Below are 22,345 nucleotides of genomic sequence, written 5' to 3'. Positions count from 1 at the left end.
CAAATGATCCAGAGTCTAACCTCAAAAACGAGGTTTTTCGAACTATTTATAGAAAATAAAAACCTAATTAAACAAGGACTCTATTTGCTGGAAATCTGTCAAAACGCGGCTGGGTCGACGGACCTCGCGACGGATAGTCGTGGTCACGACGGACCGTCATGGACTCCGTCGTCCCATACTGGTGCAATTTCTTCTGCTGCTCTCTTCATTACCCTCGACGGCAAGTATGACGGACCGTCATAGGCACAACGGTCCGTCGAGGGTCTTCGTTCCAAAACACTTCAACTCTTGGAATATGGGTACTGGGATTACTTCTCTGAACTTCATGACGAACCTGCAGGACGGACCGTCATAGACACGACGGACCGTCACAAGCTTCGTAACCCCACACTTGGTCAGACTTCCCCATCTTCCTTCAGCAGCTGCACTACGCTGCCACCTACGGACCGTCACAAGCACGACGGACCGTCATAAGCTCCGTAGGTGGTCTCTTCTGCATTTCTTCGCTCAAAATCTCCGCATTCATCTTTGGACAGATTTCCTGCAAAATAAAGAGAAACTTATATAAAAATTAGCACAAAAAGGCTTTTGGACACACTAAACTTAAGGAAAAAGTATTAATAATACCGTGAAACCACGGTATATCAACACCCTCAACTTAAATTCGTTGTTTGTCCTCAAGCGACGCACTATGACTCAATACAAAATCTTTGTACAATAGTATCCATGTTTTATCCTTTGCAATCATTTGGCTATCAATCCCGATTAATCTCATCATATCTATGCATGCTATCACTATTAGGCTTGAATTATGTGGAATCAGAACATGACACAGACTCACCATGCACTAACACCTATCCTCTTCAATTTCTCACCGAGGTGCTAATAATTCCGGTATTGCAACTAGTGTCCTCACTTCAAAACAAAATCCTCATTTTTCACACAATGATTTCAGTTTGAGTATAAGGATTACTTTTCAACACTCACTCTCAGAACAAATTCACACTCATTCATACATATTGCCATAAGCTTGCCCTTATTTTCACTGCCTTAAGTTCGCTATACAACCCTTAGGATCACGATAGGACTTTCTTAGCTTGTAACATAGGCTCAGGGTCAGGTAGGGTATATTTAGGTATACTTTAGTGACTTTTTTCCGTCCTTGACATCTCGGCTAAACATACCATTTTCTATCATTTTATCTCGCCCAGTTTCTCACATTCTTTCACCTTGCTATTTTCCCTTCTTTCTTCATTTGTGTAAGTGACTCTCTTCTTTTTTTGCTTGTATTTCTTGCATATTTTTCTTTTTCTTTACTTTTCTTTCAACTAAATCTTGAGTCACTTTACTTTTGTTCTTTCTCTCTCTTTTGTTCTTTCAACCCCACTTTCCAGAGTATTCCTCATAATAGCCACCCTCAACTCATGGCTTTGCCATGAGTCAAAGTACACAACACCCAAAGTTGGGTCAGGGCCATAAAGAGGTTGTTTACTACGTTACCCACCCTCAACTTATGCTTTTGTCATAAGCTGAGGTGCATATGTCCAAGGATGGACCAGGGCCAACACATTATTCCCAGAAAAGATCAGTTGGGGTGAGAAAGAAAGGTCTAATTTAAGCTCAAATCATTTGGATCAAAGAAGGATAAATAATCTCATTTAGTTTTCTTTTATTTAGGCTAAAAATGGGCTATATTGAATAATGGCCTATGATCCTTTCCTAATTGTCTATTACAGCTTACTTTTAGCAGGACTAACCAGGCAAGTTCTAGCTCAGTACAAATAGTGGACTATTCAAATTTTCCTCACACTCACTTGACATTTCATCACTCTACCAGATTATCAGACACCTAGTTCGAATTTTAGACTTAGGGTAATGCAATGGTGTACCTCTATGTCATGCTTAGAGCCACACATTTATCAATTACTATGCCTAGTCACGCATCATTTTCCATTTTATCAAGATATCATTTTATCCATCATGCTCCAGAATTAAACTATGTACAAAAGATATAGACATGCCGGTTCAACAGAAAAAGTAATCAGTCTTTTGGGGAAAAAGAACACAGGCAAGAAAACCCCAAAAGAGGATAGTGAATTGGGCTACTCAGACTTCACCCTAACACTCACTTTCCATTTACCCCACCCCCAACAAAAAAAAACATGCAATTGTCCCCAATGCATAAAAATTTAAATACTAGAGTGGTAGGTGAAGCAAACCTGTGGCGCAAAGCGCCGTCGATCAGCAAGTTTGTGGGTCCGGTTTCCCGGAACCCACGTCCTCTGCAACCTGGACACCCTCAGTGATGTCCTCAGAAACAACAGCAGCATCAGCAGTGCCTCCCGCTATCTCCACAGTTCGGGAGCTAGACGCCCCAGCAGCTAACTCTCGAACTCTCTGCTGGCGCGCCTCCTCCTCAGTAAGCGAGGCTCTCCTCGCAGCCTCCATCTCACGGCGCTCCTTCTTCATTGGTGGCTGACCCAGAAGGTGTGCCCGTCAGTGTGCGCTCCTCATTAGACTGGGAGGCAGTGACTACGCCGGATGCCACCTTTTTGGGTGTGGCTCTGGTGACACGTGAAGCACGGGAAGGGATGGAAGTGCCTGTGGGCACGTACTCGGGGTCACGCTCATCATCAGAGCCAATAAACATGCGGGCAGACGGGGCGACAGACTTCGATCGCCCGCGTGCATACACTCGATCATGTTTAGGTGTCATAGTTGATAGGACCTGTAAAGGATCAATATTAGTACGAGAAGTAGCAAACAAGACAAGCAAAACCACACAAAAAAAATTAAAATAAAATGACAATACTATAGTAACAGTGACACACGACGGGCCTGGTGACGGCTCTTCGTGACTATGACGGACTGTCATGCGGACCGTCGTGTCTTACTTAGACTATGTATATATGGAGAACCCTGAAGGAGAGTCTCTGACTAGTATGACGGTATGTGCAGGACGGACCGTCATAGGTACGACGGTCCGTTGTGGGTGTCCGTCAGAGGACACTTGAAAAAATGTGGAGACCCCTAGGAGAGGGGTCTCTGACCATTGAAACGGTCATGCAGGACGGACCGTCACAGGTAAGACGGTCCGTCATAGGTGTCCGTCAGAGGACACTTGAGAGAAATGTGGAGACCCCTAGGAGAGGGGTCTCTGACCGTCATGACGGTCATGCAGGACGGTTCGTCGGAGGTATGACGATCTGTCGTAGTTGTCCGTTTGAGGATACTTAGCAAAATAGAGAGAGACCCCTAGGAAAGGGGTCTCTGACAACTAGAACGGTTGTGCAGGACGGAGTCGCAGGTGTCCGTTGCAGGACACTTAGAAAAATATGAGAGACCCTTAGGAATAGGGTCTCTGATAACCAGAACGGTTGTGCAGGACGGACCGTCGACAAGATGACGGTCCGTCGCGTGTGCCCTAGTTTGAACATAACAGAAAGACGTACCTGATACAACGGATTCATGCGACGGTCCATCGCAGAAGCAACGATCCGTCGCTGTATCCGTCAGTGACTGCTGCAGAGTAATTTTCTGCAGAATTTCCTGGTGATGTGCCTTGCAAATTTAAAACTCATTAGTAGAAAAATTCTACCATTACTAAAAAGAAAAACTATAAGTATTGGGTTGCCTCCCAACAAGCGCCTGATTTAATGTCGCGGCACAACTGAGGACACTTGATTACTCAGACTTCATCAAGATGGTATGCCTCTTCCTCTCCTTGTATTTGGCATACAAGGAGGGTGGTTCTGCACAAATCAAAAACAATAAAACAAAGTAAAATCAAGAAAATATCAACTAAACTATAAAAATAAGTTTAAGTTAATCTAAAAGCTATAATCCCCGGCAACGGCGCCAAAATTTGATAAGCTCAAACTTACTTCTCAAATAAGAAGTAAAGCGGTCGTGTCAAGTAAATAACCCAACTAGTGAGGTTGGGATCGTTCCCACGAGGAAAATAGTCTAGACTTAACTTCAACCTGTTATTACTATTGTTTGGTCAATGACTTCCTTGGAAAGTAAAAACAATAAAAGGGGGATTTCTAGTTCTAAATGAATGAAAATAACTAACAAAATTGAAAGAGAACTTAACAGCTTAGAATGTTGGAATTTAATCAATTAAAGAAAGTAACTAGGGTTTACGTGTTCCCCACAGGTTCATAACTTGATAATTCTAACTATAACAATTCTTTCTTAGTATCTTGCATGCAAAGTGATAAGTTATGTATTTCTAAATCCTTGGACCGGCATCTAGAAAATTTCACTCCGCACCTTGGTCCGGCTACGTGTGTTGCTATACTAACCCTTATCTTTACCTCATATTAAGCATCGCATTCGATATTTGACTCAGTTATTACCTCGTACCAATCAATACTAGCCTATTAGATAGAATACACTAAATCTATGTTGATAATTCTTTTCCTATTATCTACCTCCTTGGTCCGGCAAGTAGCATTAAGGCGAGTTCTAACGTTGGCCATCCGTTAAAAAGACTTCTAAGCGAAAGATTATTAATACATGCAAGACACTATTCTAGAATTGTTATATTAGTTAGGTTTTACCTCATTATTATCCTATGGTTCCCACAACCCTAGTTATGGAGTTTAGCTACCCATAGTCATAATTACAATATTCAAATATATGATATAAAAATTCATGTACTTACTTCAATGAGAAAGAGTAAAATCCGAAAGTTCGCTTGATTAATCAACAAAAATCACCAACAATCACTGATAAAAGTCTCAAGATAACCTAATAATACAGAGTCTAGCAATGGTCTGGAGTCTAACCTCATAATCAAAGGTCCAGACTCCGACCCTCTAAAACAAGGTTTTTCGAACTATGTATAGAAAATAAAAACCTAATTATACAAGGACTCTATTTGCTTGAAATCTGTCAAAACGCGGCTGGGTCGACGGACCTCGCGACGGATCGTCGTGGTCACGACGGGCCGTCATGGATTCCGTCGTCCCATACTTGTGCAATTTCTTCTGCTGCTCTCTTCAATACCCTCGACGGCGAGTATGACGGACCGTCATAGGCACAACGGTCCGTCGAGGGTCTTCGTTCCAAAACACTTCAACTCTTGGAATCTTGGTACGGGATTACTTCTCTGAACTTCATGACGAACCTGCAGGACGGACCGTCATAGACACGACGGACCGTCACAAGCTGCGTAACCCCACACTTGGTCAGACTTCCCCATCTTCCTTCCGCAGCTGCACTACGCTGCCACCTACGGACCGTCATAAGCTCCGTAGGTGGTCTCTTCTGCATTTCTTCGCTCAAAATCTCCACATTCATCTTTGGACAGATTTCCTGCAAAACAAAGAGAAACTTATTAAAAAATTAGCACAAAAAGGCTTTTGGACACACTAAACTTAAGGAAAAAGTATTAATAATACCGTGAAACCACGGTATATCAGGCACAATGCAATGATGCATTTCTTCGGGCACATGCAATATCAAACATATGTAATGATGCATTTTTTCGGGCATAATGTAGTGTCGAGCATATACGGTGATGCATTTCTTCGAGCATGATGTAATGTCGGGCACATGCAATGATGCATTTCTTTGGGCATAATGTAATATCAGGCATAATGTAGTGATGCAATTCTTCGGGCTCATGCAATATCGAGCACATGCAATGCTGCATTTGTTCGAGCACAATGTAATATCAGGCACATGCAATGATAGTTGATTAAGTAGTAGCTTGGGCATTCGCCTTGTTAGAAGGATAGAGTGTCATTTGTCGGGCTCATAAGTGGTATGCTGAAGTTGCATTTGTATATGTACCTGTATTTTTGCATTCAAAGAAAAATATTTATTTTAAGGGGGAGGTTGATCTGTAATCATGATTTGGCACAGCATGCTCCTTTGATGTTTAATAGAATGTCCTTTTGAGTGTTGTCAAAAATTTTAAGATCCCCTCAAAAAAAAAAATTCCCTAGTATAGGACTCTTGATATTCTGATTTGTTGTATATTGTAGCTTGACTGTGAATTTTTGAGACCCTCTCAAAAATTCTGCCTCAGTCTTGATTTCCGAGACGCTATGCTTTTAAAAAAATTTTGAGCCCTCCTCAAAATTATTCCCCAGTGATTGATTTGTGAAAAGAAGTGATTTTGATAGAATTTTTGAGTTCCTCTCAAAAATTTTGCCTCACTATCGAGATATGCAAGGAGAATGCTCTTTGATGGAATTTTTCAGACCCTCTCAAAAATTATGTCCCAGTTACACAATAGAGGGGGAAATAAAAAATTTTATTATGATAAGACCGAACCCCCATAGGAGCGCCTACGTATCCCCTCTTAAACGAGAATCAGGTCTGACGAAGTTCCAAATTACAAAGAGTATAAGCAAGATATTAAGAGAACATTCTTGAGCAGCAATTGAATGGTAGATTTTGACAAACTTATTTGCCCATATGTTATCATGAGTGTCTGAATGTGGAAAACATGAACTTAAATGGCACAATCCTTATTTAGGAAACTGGATCAAGTAGACTTTGGTGCATTCACATTTGAACTTTATTTGTTGCAAAGTCCTCCAAGCATATGGCCTAGTATCAATCAGTTGTTGAATCTTATCTTTAAGACCACGACATTATTCTGTGGTATGTCCTTCCATTCGTGAATGATAAGCATAAACCTTTGAGGGTTCAATCCACAGTGCACGGGTATTCATCCTTATTTCATTGATAGGAGCGATGTGACCAGCAATCCTCAACTTTTCATAAAGCTGACCTGTAGGCTCAGTCAGAGGAGTATAGGTTTTGTCAAGTCTCTCCTCAACCTTAAAGAGGTTTTTGCGAATATGCGATCGAGTGACAACTTTTGCATTATGGCCAGGATATGTTGGCTGTTGATATGGCCGAGGAGGTTTTTGGTACGGAGACTTGATATGGAAAGATTGAAAGTGGCATGAGAGGGCATGATGCCAAGGAACTTGGTTTAGAGGTATTTCGCATCGAAGAGCTTGCATAGATGACGCGGGTGTGGAGTAAGATGTTGAGGTTTAGGAGCATATGCATGGTGTTGTGGAGGATATCGGTGATTTGGAAAGTGGTTGTTCTTTGGAGGCATTTGAATGAATCTTGGTCGACTTTGAGAAGTAGATTAATCTGGAAGAGGATTATTTTGGAGAGTGGCTTCACTTGCGAAAGGTGACATATCCATGTTTGTCTCCAAAGTGGGAATGGCGGAGAGTAACAACTTTGCCCACTCGCGCATGTCCAACACTTCTTTTTCTAACTTCTTCATTTTCTGCTCAAGGCTTGATACCAACTCGTCTTTGTCACGACCAGAAACTAGACCCCAGACGAGACCGGCGTCGTTGACCTCTCAGAGGTACTTTACATAGGTTAATTTTAGCAGAAAATTTGAATTTTTTTTGATTCTTTAAACATACTTGATAAACATTCTTAATATTTGATAATCGTTCATCATCAACCATCTAACATTTAAGAGACAAGCAACTGAAAGAAATATCATTAAGTATTAATTGTATATCGGCCAAAATAGCACCAATACAAAGTCTGAACCAAAAAAGAAAAGAAACGCTAGTGGAACATTCTCCACTAGCTCAACTCTAAAACTAAGCTAGAATGTAAAACAGTAGCATCCTCGAAAGCATGAGAACCTACCGAACTCCGGATGAATGCGGACGTTCCGATAGCTGCAACAACAAACCTGTAGCTCTACTGTCCACTTGTGCCTGCACCTAAAAGTAGATGTTTGTATAGAATTAGTACACACTTGTACTAAGTATGGGTATATGCAAGCACACACCAGGGACATGCATGAGAAAGAATAGCTCTTTCCTAACGACATGATTTTTGAAAGTCAAGCCAGTGGATTTGCCAAATTAAGATTGGGAAAGTTATGCCATAAGAGTGACATGCATCATTATAATTATCGTATGGCACACAACACATGATATCTACATATAGCTTCATATTATTCATTCATATGCCATGAGACCTTGTTATCATGGACTTGACCTTAAGACTTTCCAAAATGAGGGCTCAACATATGGGACCTCAACTAGGGAGCTTTCTTTAGCAAACACAGAGTCTGCTTCATTCATTCATACATACCTCATTCCAGTTCATTCATAGGCCAGTGTAAACACCAGCTATACCTAGGATGTAGTTTAAGACTTTCATCGGGTATGTTATGCAATGATCAGGAATAACCTAATGTCATTACCTGAATCTAGCTCACCTCTTGATTATCCTATCCTAACACCTTCGGTATCATTCATTTCTTTATATGATTCATTTGAGGCTGGCCTCATTCATTCATTCGGAAATTTAACTTTAACCGACATAGATCATGTGAGCATCATGAAATCCAGTGTCTCCCCCACACCGAAAAGAGGTGGAATCACCGGCCAAAGTGACTCAATAACATTCTAGCGTATATGGGAATTTAACCCCGCCAGATCCCTATAGTGACAATATAGTTTCAAAGACTAGGAGATGTATGGAGACCCATACCAGGCAAGCCGGACAGTCTCATCTCATGAGAGTTACGTGGACCCTCCGCCCTTCCCGAAAGAAGGCATCACCGCTCATAGCTAGCCTATCGGTGCTCAGTATAAAGTTCCATTACATTCAACTCATACATCATGGAAGCTGGCTTCTAGTATGAGGACATCATAGCTCAATAGATGATTTCTCATCTCATCATTAGTATTAAGTGTTTTAAACTCAATATTTTCATTAGAAGTGTTAATAGAGACTGGTCTCTTCATTATCTTACACTCTCATTGGTGAGTACGTATTGGTAACATTTACTTAGGCTCATTTGAGACTGCTCTCATCATATACATTAGCCTCACATCATGATTATCACCACATTCTTCATTATTAGTACCTTTGTTTTTCATAGTTACTCACCTCTTATTACGTGAATGTTCATTTCTTCATTTCACAATTCATCTCATCATATGCCAATGCACTTGGCCATTTAGTGTATCTTACACTCGTACTTAACCCTCCTAAGGTTCATCATTTCATTACGTACATCTTAGGTTCACTTATTTTTGAACGTATGTTAGAGTTATGTGTCTATACGTACAAGCCATGGGGCTTCATTCATAGTTTGTTTAAGTGATTCATATCTTCCTAAGATTATGTAGTACAAGACTTATGCATCTTGTAGATATGCCAAGATATTGATTTTGATCTTTAGTGACAGCATTCATTAAATTTTTTTTACGTGTGACTTATGTGTCAATACGGAATTGGGCAAGGGAACCCGATCTAGAATCCCTTGAACAACACTACATCTTATTTTAAACTTTGGTAATTGCATTTTTCAGATTTGGGAGATCCTAGTTCGATTCCCATCAATCCCATAATATTTCTTTTTTGTTTTAAGGCAAGGAGGTTGTGGGTTCAATCCCCCACAAACTCATTATTTTTTTTTCTTTTAATTTATTTCTTAACTTTCTAACCTATTCAAGAGGTTGTGGGTTCAATCCCCACTCTCCACATTTATTTTCTCCTTTATTTTTCTCCTCACTCTCTCATCCATTCAAGAGGTTGTAATTTCAATCCCCACTCTCCACATTTTATTTCCTCATTTATTTTTCTCCTAACTCTCTCATCCATTGAAGAGGTTGTGGGTTCAATCCCCACTCTCCACATTTTATTTTCTCCTTTATTTTCCTCCTAACTCTCTCATCCATTCAAGAGGTTGTGGGTTGAATCCCCACTCTCCACATTTTATTTTCTCCTTTATTTTCCTCCTAACTCTCTCATTCATTCAAGAGGTTGTGGGTTCAATCCCCACTCTCCACATTTTGTTTTCTCCTATTGTCACACCCCTTTTTCGCGCAGCGGCGTAAGGGTTTTTCCAATTTATGTGACGTTATTAATTAAGGGATTATTTTAATTTTTCAGAGTCGCCACTTGGATTGAGTTATGGTGTTCCAAGTCACCTTTTTTGTTTAATCCCTAATCAAAAGGAAATGACTCTTTGTTTGGTCTGCGAACGAGTTCGGGTAAGGAATTCTGTTGACCGAGGGGAAGGTATTAGGCATCCCTCGAGTCCCGTGGTTCTAGCACGGTCGCTTTATGGACTTTTATGACTTAAACTAATTTTTGAAAATTCTATTGTTAAAACGAATGTATTTACCCTTATTCTTTTGATTTATTTAAATATATTAAAAACTACCTTATTTTATTAATCTATGCCCTTTAATTAAAAAAATATATACGCATATAAATTAAATCAAACAAAGCAGAATAAAATAAGATATTCTTTATTTTATTTTTCTTTTGTTATTACTTTTTTTGTTACGCTTCTTCTTTTTTTTTTACCTTCTCATCTTTTACTATTATTATTATTTTATTGTTATTATTTTTTTTTTTATACTTTCAAGGTTTTATTTGTTTTTTTTTATCATTCAATTTAATTTTTTTTTTGTTTGGACAAAGAAACTTTAAAAAAAAATTCTTTCCTCTTCAATTGCATGTTTTTTTTTATATTATTTTTATACTTCTTTTTCTATCATTTATTTTTTCTGTTTTCCCTTTTTTCTTTTTATTATTATTATTATATTATTATATTTTTTTCTTCTTCCATTTTTATTCGATTTTTTTTATTTATTTTTTTTACGTCATTAACATTAAACGAAAATTTCACTAACTAAAATTAACATATTTACATAATAGCTACACATGTTATCATTATAAACTAAATATTAAAAATTAAAATGACTTGGACAATAATTTTACTTAAATATAAAATAAACTATGGGTTATTTAAATATAAAATAAATCATGGTTTGTTATAACAATTTCACACTAAATATAACTATACAAAGGATCTAAACATAAAGTTGATATGAACATTTGAACATACTTCATACAATAACATCAATAAATATTAATGGTTTAAACACATGCGAAATTTAACAACTTCAATATACTGCAATCCACTTTCGCATTATCATGACATAAACTAATACAAAATAAAATTAAGTATTACCTCTTGTGGAAATTATTTCACGAAGAGAAAGAGTTTAGGAACCGCGAACTTGAAACCTCGAACTCCACTATTTTTTTTAGTGCGTGTGTTCTTCAGAGAAAAAAAATAAAAAATTTTCTATGTTATTTCTTCCTTTTTTTTCTTTCTCTTTTCCTCTTTGCTGATTTTTCTTTTTCCTGATCTTCTCCTCTCTTTCCTTTTTTTTTGTGTGTTTTTTCTTTGTTTCTTCTCATTTTCTCTTTTCTTTACTTGTTCTTTTCCTCTTCTCCCTTCCTCCTTTCTGATTCTCGTTTCTCCCCTTTTTTCTTCTTTTTCTTCCCATTATTAATGTATATATATTTATGTAAAATGTGTGTACATGTGTATGGAATAGTTGGATTAGTGGAGTGGGGTGTGAGGTGAGTGGAGAGAAATGGTGAAGTGGGGTTGGGATAATGGGTAGGTTAATTTCTTTTTGTTATTTTTTTTTGTTATAAAATAATAATAATATTAATTAAGAAAAATTAAATAGCTAGATTAAATAAAATAAAAATTAAAATTACTAATTTATTAAAACTTTGAATGAATAAATAAAAATATACCTTAAAGTGTGATTCTATTTTTGTGGTTTTCATATCTTTTAAAAATAAACTTAATAAAATAAGATAGAAATCAAAATATTTATTTTAAAATATTTAAGCTCTAAAAAGGGTATAAAACTTAGATTCGGTCAAAAATTACGTGTCTACACCTATATTTTCCTCCTAACTCTCTCATTCATTCAAGAGGTTGTGGGTTCAATCCCCACTCTCCACATTTTATTTTTACTTCTTTATTTTCATGGTTTTTAACATGGTGAGGTCACGGGTTCAATCCTCCATGACCTCACTTGTTTTAATTTATTTTTCATCATTTTGAACACTCTTTGCTGACCGAAATTCATCAATAGAAGCTGGAAATTTTCTTTTAATTTTTTTCAACATCGTTTCATCAAGTTACACCTTAGTTCTTAGGGGAATTTCGTAGTGCATGTAGAACGTTTTAGGTGTGTCTTCATGTATTCGTTTAGCCAAGACATTATCCCTCAAATCAGCCACATTTCATCTCATATGAACATCACATTTACATCAACATGTGTACATGAAATATAAAGAACTATCATGTCATTTCAAGTCCTAAACCATGAACAATAGCCATGGCAACAGATACATACACACGTAGTTACATTTTTGGAAACATCAACATAAGTCACATAATTCCAAACATACATATAAACACATAATCATCATGAAAACACGTTTCATCCCTAGTTTTCTACCAGCAAACATAACCAACCTATGATTCAATGGGAGCTAGTGACAGGGACATGCAACGGGGAACAATCCTAGTTTTCGGAATGAATATTCTGAACCTTAAGGGGTCTCTTGGGAAAGGGACCAAGAGAGAAGAGAACACATACCTTAATCGATGTTCAAACGCTGATGTTGCTGCCCGGAAACTCCTCCAAACCACTCCCAATTTACTTCAACGTACACCTCACTCGACGAACCTCTCTTAGCCTTGACGTTTTGATTACTTTTTCTTTTACTTAAAAAAATTCTTGTGACTTCTTCAAGTGTGATTAATTCTTGATGTATTTTCAATTCTTGAAATTATTTTTGGCAGAAAACAACGTGAGAGAGAGAGAGAGTGTTATTAGGATTAGGAGACTAAATTCAAGACTTAGTCAAATAGGATTTAAATTAGATTAATACAAATCTGATTTATTTTAATTAATACGTGAAAGGACCATTATGCCCTTAAAATTTCAGATTTTTTAATTAATAATTAAATCACCTTAAGTACCTATTATTTTATTTATTTATTTTTTTTCGGATCGTTACAGTCTGAAAGACACTTCTTTTCAATAGTATTGCACATAACCTTAGCATTGGTCGCTTTCAATTTTCCTTTGCGGTTCTTAGTCGGAAGAGAAGGAAGTGAATCTTTTGTTAGCGTGTGGTAAACCATGGTCTACAGATCAACCATTGGGAAAGGTAAAGAAAATAAAAAATAAAAGCAAAACAAAGCCCAAGTTAGAACATTGTACAAATTGGGATATCAAACACATTATTTTAAGATAAACGCCCTAAATTCAAGGGGCCTCGTTGAGCCAGAGGTAGACCTAAGACGACACATAAGTGATGCACAGTAAGTAATTCAAGCCTATTTCACCAATTTGGAGTTAAGTTAGAGTAAAATTCTAAACTCCATTTTTGGCATAGTCTGGCTTGGTTTAACTATCATGATCATGTTGACACATAAATATACAACTTGTCTAGAGGGTGTTGGGGCCCTTTAGAAGATAGGGTGACTACTAATTATGTGTATTGATGCCAAGGGTCAAACCACGTAGGGTTTATGCAGCATGTATGACCTAACCAGGACTTTTAAGAGTTGACTTGACACGGACTTGAAAGGGATTCTATGCGAGAGGCTCGTGATTTCGCGGTAGTAAAACTATCTGTTACGTCCACGCATATGCCGACTCTCTATAATGGGTATTTGAAGTGAATTGGAGTAGTTGTGAGAGGTGCAAAGGCACAACATCACGAGAACAAGATAAAAAAGGAAGAGCGTCCCAATTGAGGAAAGTATGAGCGGAATGCCAGTTATCAAAGCAGTAAACAGTTAGCATTTAAATTGGAAAGCGGTAACATATAGGCAGTTCATAAAGTGATAAATAAATAAATAAATAAATAAACATAAATAAATAAAGGAAAGAAAACACATAAACATATTAAAAATCACGCAAATAAGGAAAGAAGGTAAAACATGTAAGGAAACAAATAAAGGGAAAGGGAAAAGGTGAAACATTATAATAGACAAACAAGGAAGAGGAAAATGGATGATACATGAAAAGAAGACGATAAATAACGCAAAAAAAATAAACTAAACATGGTAAGCACTTAAAAAAAAAGATAAGAAGACCAAATAAAGTAAACCCCACATATATATACATGAAACACGTAATGGTAAGAACCTAATATTCCGAGTGGAGTCGTCATTCTGTTGTGCCCCGTTTTAAAAAAAAACGGGTTTTGTGCACGACCTAACAACTCTTTTGGAATTTGGAGTTTAAGGAGTCGTCACCTAACCAATTAACGCGTGTTAGGGCACCGATCTAACCTAACTAAGTCTAGCTAAGGTCAATGAGACAGAGATCAGGGTAAGGGTTCAAATTACCTCAAAGGGAAGGTGTTAGGCATCCCTCAAGGTCCACAAATGTGGGTCCCGGTCGTATCTCATGTTATCTATGTGGAGGTTACAAGTAGCAAATAAGGTCACTTCATTTATTAGTTAATTAAATAGCATGCTCGCTAAGTGATAACAAATATAAAACAATTAAGACTATTTTATTATTTTAACTAATTTAAACATTTAAGTCTAGGTGATAGCAATAAATAAACAATTAAGCTCATTTTTATTTATTTTAACATATGAGACTATGTGATAAACAAATCGAACAAATAGCTCATGTTATTATTTTAATTAATATTTAAACATGCGAATCTAAGTGATAGCAATAAAATATATATACTAAACAATTAATAAAGAGATAAATGAGAAGATAGAAAAGAGACAAATAAATAAGAAAACAATTTTATTATTTTATTTTAATCTACCCCAAATAAATATAATTTAAAACAAACAAGTAAAGGGATAAAAGGAAAGGGGGACTCTAAGAAACTTTTTGGATCAGCACTCGACTTTCTTTTAATTTCTGATTGGCTGCCGTTTACGGACAGACAAAACCAAGGTTTGTCTTTCAAGCCTGAGTCGACGTCATCATCTCCGTAAGCTCAACTACCCCTACCCAACCACCGCATGCATTTCGTACCTAAAAGGTGTCTGATCGTCCCAACTTGATTGTCCAAGAGACATTGGACTCTTAAAAGGTGGGTTTAGACAAAATAGAATATAAGGCCCTTCTAAACACCAAACAAGACAAACATGATGGTCATTTTAGCACCATAGGTCTCAATTTGGCCTCTAAATTTTAATTAGACATGCTTGCAAACAACACATAATTGTGAAAGGTTTCATGCTAAGTGTGTGAGCAATGATTTGTGACATAATAGATTTTATTTTATTTCCAAGTAGCAAAGGATATGATCCCACATACACATATATTTTAAAACAATAGAGAATTTAATTATTAATGCAAAATATAACTTAGGACAACAAATTTTATTTGTTTAGGAAGAAAATTTATTTCAAGAATAACAATAGATTTAATGCTGAAAATTATTTTAGTAAGAAGCAGTAGCAAAATATTATGAGTACGAAAATTATTTTAAAACAATTTTTAACATGCAAAAATTAGTCAATTGAGAACATTTTATAATAGCAAATTTATTTATTAATGCAGAAATGATGTTTAAGAGATAGTAAATTTATTAGATGCAATAAATCAATAGGAATTGTTTTTTTTTTTTTAAAAAGTGTCAAAATATGCACAACGAATTTTATTTCAGTTATTGATATGCTGAAAATTTACAAGCCTATTGACATGATTTCTAGATGTTTAACATACTAAAATGACAAAGTAAAGAAACAAATCAATTATGAACATGCTAAAAATTAGTTAATTCCTATAAACGTGATTTCTAAGTGATTTAATAATCAACACATTTAAATAAGACCTATAGAAATGTTTTCCAACTCCAAATGACATATGAATGCATAAATTCTATAGACATGATTTATTCAATGAGTAACTAAAATGCACACAAATTATTTACTTAAAATTTTAGCGAATTAGTCATATCCATTATTTAACACGCCAAATTGGATAAAATTAACTTCAAATATTAATTGGGCAAAATTAATTAAATGATTGAGCAAATATGATTTGCTTTATTTTTATTTTTAATTTTATTTGTTTTGATTAGATCTAAAATTACTTTATCACATAAACATTTATCAAACAAATTATGAACCTATAGGCATGCTTATAAACACAAATAAGTTTGCAAAAAAAATGATTAACACATAATTCCCCCTCCCTAAGCGATCCCCCAAATTGCTTCATATACAAGAGTTGCTTTAGATTTATACACATATCAATAAAAATACAGATGAAAATATACACAACATTATAATAAACAAAACTTTGTCCAAAATTTCTTCTAGGCCACTCTTCATCATCTTGAACTTTAAGTCCAAAACCTGCTAGAATAAGTAAGGTAACACATATACAATGGAAAAATGATTGTAATGTAAAGTATTCATAATAACAAATTACTCTCATATATACATACATAAGCAACACACATAAGAAATAATAAGGACAAAACATAGGCATAGACATACATATCAACACACATAGGGAGAAAAGATAAGGAATGCTTCCTTTTATTCCCAACATACAACAATAATAATAAATAAAACAAAAATTAAAAATAGTAGAGGGCTGACCAATAGTAAAATGCTAATTAAGAATACTAACCGGTTAAGTAGAAAAATAGTAGCAATGAAAACAAGTTGATCCAACTTTTATTCGAACAAAAGCAAAGTAGCAAAGTAGCAAAGGAGAGTACTTGAATATTTTACCGAAATCTTAATTTATTTTTTAAGAGTAGCAAGAGAGCAATGAGAGAGTGAGAAGTGATGAGAGAACTTGTGGTGAAAGTGTGAATGAATGAGTTGAGTTAGTGAATAAAAACATGAATGAAAATGATGGAGGAGGGGTTGTTTATATAGTAGACATAGGACACGAAAATATATATGGAAAGGATCAAACAAAATTATTTTCATTTAAATAAAGAGTCAAATATTATTTTATCAAACATAATAGCAAAATTATTGCAAAGAGATCAATTAGCAAATTTGATTTCCATTTTAATAATTTAAATAAAGAGCCAAATCTGTAGACATTCATTTAATTTATTTTTTCCTAAATCAATCAAGCAATTGCCAAATAAAAATCGAGTAACAAAAAAGAAAAGAAAATTTCATTTTAATTAAGATAACATGATTATTTTACAGGCAGATAATATGTAAAAATCAAGCAATAATTAATTTAAAGAGATTGCATGATTACAACTCAAAATATGTCAATATAACTTTACCATATTCAGACAAGTGAAGAGAGATTGACATTATGGTAAGAAATAATTTCAAATTGTCTAGCAAGAATTAGTCCAAATCCAATAAAGATATTACCTAAAATCAGAATTATGGAGAAATTCAAGCAAGGACATATTTTATTCCATTTTATTTTTTGCAGGAGGAAGGACAATAAGAGCTTACCTATTTCTGTTACATCAATGGAGAATAAATATGCTAATCATATCATATAACCAATTTACACCAACGATCATTGTCACAAGAGCAATATTGCTAAACAAAATGAAGGAAAATAAGATGAACAAAAATAAGCAAATTCACCAATTAAAATCGTTAACCAAATCCACCAAATTAGATTCAAGATGAAGAAAAATAAGCAAGAGAAAACATACTGCAATTAATAGCAACTCTCAACTCAATCACATCTAGCTTGAACACTAAAATCAGCAAAATTATACATAAACAGATGCAAAAGATGGAGTTCTAAGCAGTATACTAATGAAAATATCGATAGAATAACAATCCACGATAAAAGTTTGTATAAAGAAAAAATGTACCTGGGACGGATCTAAAAAGATCCACCTTATCCGCTATTTTAGCTCCCATTTCTGTCGGAGCCTGCTCCGTTTGTTTCTTCTCGGAGAAAAAGAAAAGATGGGAAAGGCTCGCCGGGCGTCGGGGCTGCTGGCTGTTGGTCGCAGCTGCTGGCCGGAGTGGCCTGACTGCTGTTGATCGTTGTTGTTGCTGTTTGACTGTTGGCTGTCCTCGTCGGGCTGCTGCTGGTCAGACGAGGAAGAAAGGAAAAGAAGAAGAATGGAGGAGAGGAAAGGGGAGAAGGGAGAAAAGAGAGAGGGAGAAAGAGGTAGAGTGACGGGAGTCAGGGAGGCGGAGAGACAGAAGGAGAGGCGGCGTCTCACCGGAGAGAATGGAGGAACGAGAGAGAGGGAGACTTATCTGTTAAGAGAGAGAAGAAGAAGATAGAGAGAGGGAGGAAGAAGAAGAGAATGATGGCTGCCAAGGAGGAGAGAAGAATATGAGTTTTTTAGATTAGGTCTTTTAGGTATTAGAAATAGGAGATTTAATTACGACTATAGGATTAGTTTAGATGAATGGCTAGGATTTATTTTGAAGATGGACGGATGAGATCAAAAGATGAAGTCTTGAAATTAGATTGGAAAAGATAGAAATGGCTAAAATTGCAATAAGAAATTGGCTAGAATCCAGATGAATGGGCGGCTGTGATTGAAATAAAATTGAAATTGAATAGGCTAGAATTGAAAATGATTAAAATAAAATGGGCTACAATTTAAATAATTTTGAGAAAAATTTAGGAATTGCTATCCAATTAAAGTATTACATATGTTAATATTTTTATATATTTAAAAATCACTTCAAATTTAAAACATTTGAAATAATTAGACATTCACTATAATACAAATATGTTTATAACACTCCCTCTCGAATGTCGATAGATTATGTGCCTCGTTAAAATCATACTAGATAAAATCCAGTGGGAAAAAATCTAGTGATGAAAAAGAGTGCACATATCTAATAATACGTATTATGGATGCTTATATATATATATATATATATATAGAGAGAGAGAGAGAGAGATTATTAGTAAATATTATAATAATAATAATAATAATAACGATATTATCGTTATTATTATTATTATTATTATTATTATTATTATTATTATAATATTATTATTATTAGTTATTATTATTATTATTAATAGATAAACGTGGAAGTTATTAGATTTTGTCATTTTCATTTTCTTTTTTGGTCTTTTTTATATATATTTTCTTTTTTTTCAAGATTAAAAGAAAAATGCGTGAACTGATTGTTTAGTTTGAAAAATTCATATTTGTTATGAAATAATATAAATTATGATGAAGAATAAAGTAGGGAGAAGAGAAAAGATTTCTTATTCATCTTGAAGTTTATTCATGATTCATTGATCTTTCACCAATCTTATTTACAATGAAGGAAAAACCTTACTTGGTCCTCAAGTAGGATTCCTAACCATATCCTACAAGGACTCCACATAATTAGACATTCACTATAATACAAATTGTTTATAACACTCACCCTTGAATGTCGGTAGATTATGTGCCTCGTTAAAACCTTATTAGATAAAACCCAGTGGAAAAAAATCTAGTGAAGAAAAAAGAGTACACATATCTAATAATACGCATTATGGATGCCTCATTAAAAACCTTACAAGGAAAACCTTATGGGACAAAACCTTGTGAGTGAAAAAGAGTACATCGCGTATTAACTCCCCCTTATGAGAACATCAATTCAGAGACTAAAATCTTCGTTTTCAAAGCCAGTGCACCATCTTCTTTAAAGTTGTAGTTGGTAGAAACATGGTGAATAAATCAACTATAGTATTACTTGAACAAACCTCTTACATGTTGATATCACCATTCTTGGGAGTTCATTAGTGTAGAAAAAAATTGATGAAATATGAATTCTTCTATCTGCTTTTATGAATCTTCCCTCAGGATTAAAGATTTCTGCAAGTTCCTTACTTTAACTTCTTTATACAAATAATCTTTTGAAAACTCTTCAAGAGTTCCAATTCTAGTTATCAACTTGCATAATAATAATTGTATATGCTCTATGCATTTTGAATCAATTTAATCCTTGTGAGGACTATAAATAAGTTTTCCAAAAACTTGTATATGCTTTAGATTTTGAACTCATCATATATTTTCATCTCAATTTTGTTAAGTGACAACATTCAATGTTAGATGTATGAGATCTTTTAGTGCCTAGATTGCAAGTCAAATAAGTTTTACGCTTACCAAGATGCACCATTTCACTTTTCACTTGATAATTATTTCTAAACTAGCATGCTTTAATAGTCGTAAAATTTATATCATAATAATCTCTTACAATATTGCGTATTATTGTATCAAAGATATCGTCAATGATATATCATTTTGCATGGATTCACAATACGACATAACTTATTGAGATCTCATCACTTCATTATTTTTAGGTAGCTACTCCTCTCATGAGGTTTCATAAAGTGTTATGTCGTACGCTCCCCAAGAGCACATTATCTTCTTATTATGATTATTTTGATTCTTTGATCCTCCCCCTTTTTCAAGGATTATTTTATTTAGAATTGATTAGTCTATCATGCTTCATGCATGTCATAGACTTTATCCTTGAGGGACATTCAATAGATGTATTTACAACTCTTGTGTTGCTTCTAGTCTCCCCCTTATGTTAGACAAACTAACATATATCTCAATCTTTTGGAGAATCTATCTTTGTGCATCATTGTATATTTATTGATTATATACTACATACCAAAATAACCAGATGAAAAATATTTGGTCCCTGATCATAAATCAACAGAAAGAAAATATGATCATAATTTGTTGGTTTGATGCATACAATTACTTTTGTATGCGGCATCATATTTCAGATCAACACATGGAGCTTTATTTTCACAAGGAATGATTTCACTATCTCACACATTTAATATCGCAACATCTTGAGTATTTATCAATATTATCAAAGATAAATTATCTTGATTACGTATTCTAAAATTGTGCTCTTATCTCAATTATTTTTGCATAAACAATTTTGCGAATGTCAAACTGCAAGTTGACAACAAACGCACATGTGATTATCTTATTGATGCATCTTTTTATCATATCACATGATAGGTAAACGGACCCATATTCACTTTTTATACTTTTCAGAATTTAGGGATTTAGTCCCAACTTTAGTTGATTAAATCAACTTTATCACGAGAACAAGCAACGTAAAGAATTCTTGAAGAATCTTATAGTTTTTCAATGTATGTTCATTACTCAGTATGCACATCTTTGGGATGACCAAATTATTCATGTCAACTAATAAAATTATTAGTACTCCTAAACTCCAAGTTTACTACGTCATGTGCCTTTTGCTTTAGTAAATTTCTGATTTACTATTATATGAGTAAATTTCAATTTTATCAATCCAAGAGTAATTATTTCTTCTCAATTACTTCACCCTTTAGGTGAGTTGTGATCTCATCATTAAATGAACTGATCTGAAGAAAATTGTGCATGTAACATATTATTTGTGCCAACATTTTTGCAAACATCAAGTTGCGAGATAATAATAGGCATACATGAGACCATATGTATAGAAGAAACATTTATTAGAACCATTAAATATCTAAACAATCCACTAGGTGGATGACTAGGTCCACAAATATCTGTATACGTTCCTAGAACGCAGAGAATTCAATGAATTCAATCTCAACTTTTATTTGTGATGGTCTAACAATTAACTTGCCTTGTTAACAAGTAGTGCAAGAAAATTCACGTCTAGCATGGTGACTTATCACCTCTTTCACTCTAAAGAATGGATCTGTATTTTTATCATTTATCAAAGGCTCTCATTCTTCATGAATGGAACACAATCATCTAAGTACATCAAATTTTGATAACTAAGTATCTCATTCCATATTCATGTGCATCATTTAATCAATTGTCTTCTTTTAGACATTTATGCACTGCTATATTCACTTTGGAGAATAGATCTGCTTTAACGAATATATTTCATGACCAGTGGCGGATACAGGATTTAAAGGTTGTGGGTGCTCACTTCCTTTAACATAAAATTCGCTGGAAAAAAATTAAAAAAAGAAATGCTACTGGCGAGATTCGAACCCTCGCCAGTGGCTTCGCGCGCCTCTTGTTGCAGAGGTTTAAACCAACTCACCCACAACTGCTTTTGTTCTATGGGTGCTCATTTAAATTATAATAACATATGTATCATATTTTCTATATATATATATACAAAAAATTTCAGAAATCAATGGGTGCTCGAGCACCCGCGTCTGGCTTACTGAGTCCGCCCCTGTTCATGACTAATTTTATCAAAAACTCATTATTTCTCTTAGTCATCATAATATCATCAATATGGTGCATTGAGGCTCAAACCCAACATCTTATGCCATAAATAAATGAGGGACTTGAATCCAACATCTTTCATCACAAAGCATCAAGACTTATGATGTCGTACCCTCTTGGTGCGATTGGACGTAAATCCATCGTCTTATTCTTTTGGTGCGACATAACTTAAATTCATTGTCTTACCCACAATGAGGCTTAACCTCAAGCTTTTGAAAATAATTACAATTTTATCACTTTTGATGATCATTAATATGATTATTGTCACGACCCAAAACCGAGCCGCGACTGGCACCCACACTTACCCTCCTATGTGAGC

General features: G+C 35.0%; 1 long non-coding RNA gene across 1 annotated transcript; it reads right to left on the bottom strand.

The window, feature by feature from the left end:
* Positions 1-16,053: 16,053 nt before the first annotated feature.
* LOC114074955 lies at positions 16,054-18,102 on the bottom strand. Its single transcript, XR_003575334.1, has 2 exons — positions 17,653-18,102; positions 16,054-16,195 (listed from the first exon to the last, which is right to left on the bottom strand). It is a non-coding gene; the product is annotated as an uncharacterized LOC114074955 (long non-coding RNA).
* Between the last annotated feature and the right edge of the window lie 4,243 nt (positions 18,103-22,345).

Source organism: Solanum pennellii, chromosome 11 (assembly GCF_001406875.1).
Source record: "Solanum pennellii chromosome 11, SPENNV200".
Taxonomy (NCBI): domain Eukaryota; kingdom Viridiplantae; phylum Streptophyta; class Magnoliopsida; order Solanales; family Solanaceae; genus Solanum; species Solanum pennellii.
The sequence above is the reverse complement of the archived record's forward strand: the minus strand, read 5'-3'. Positions and strand labels throughout refer to the sequence as shown.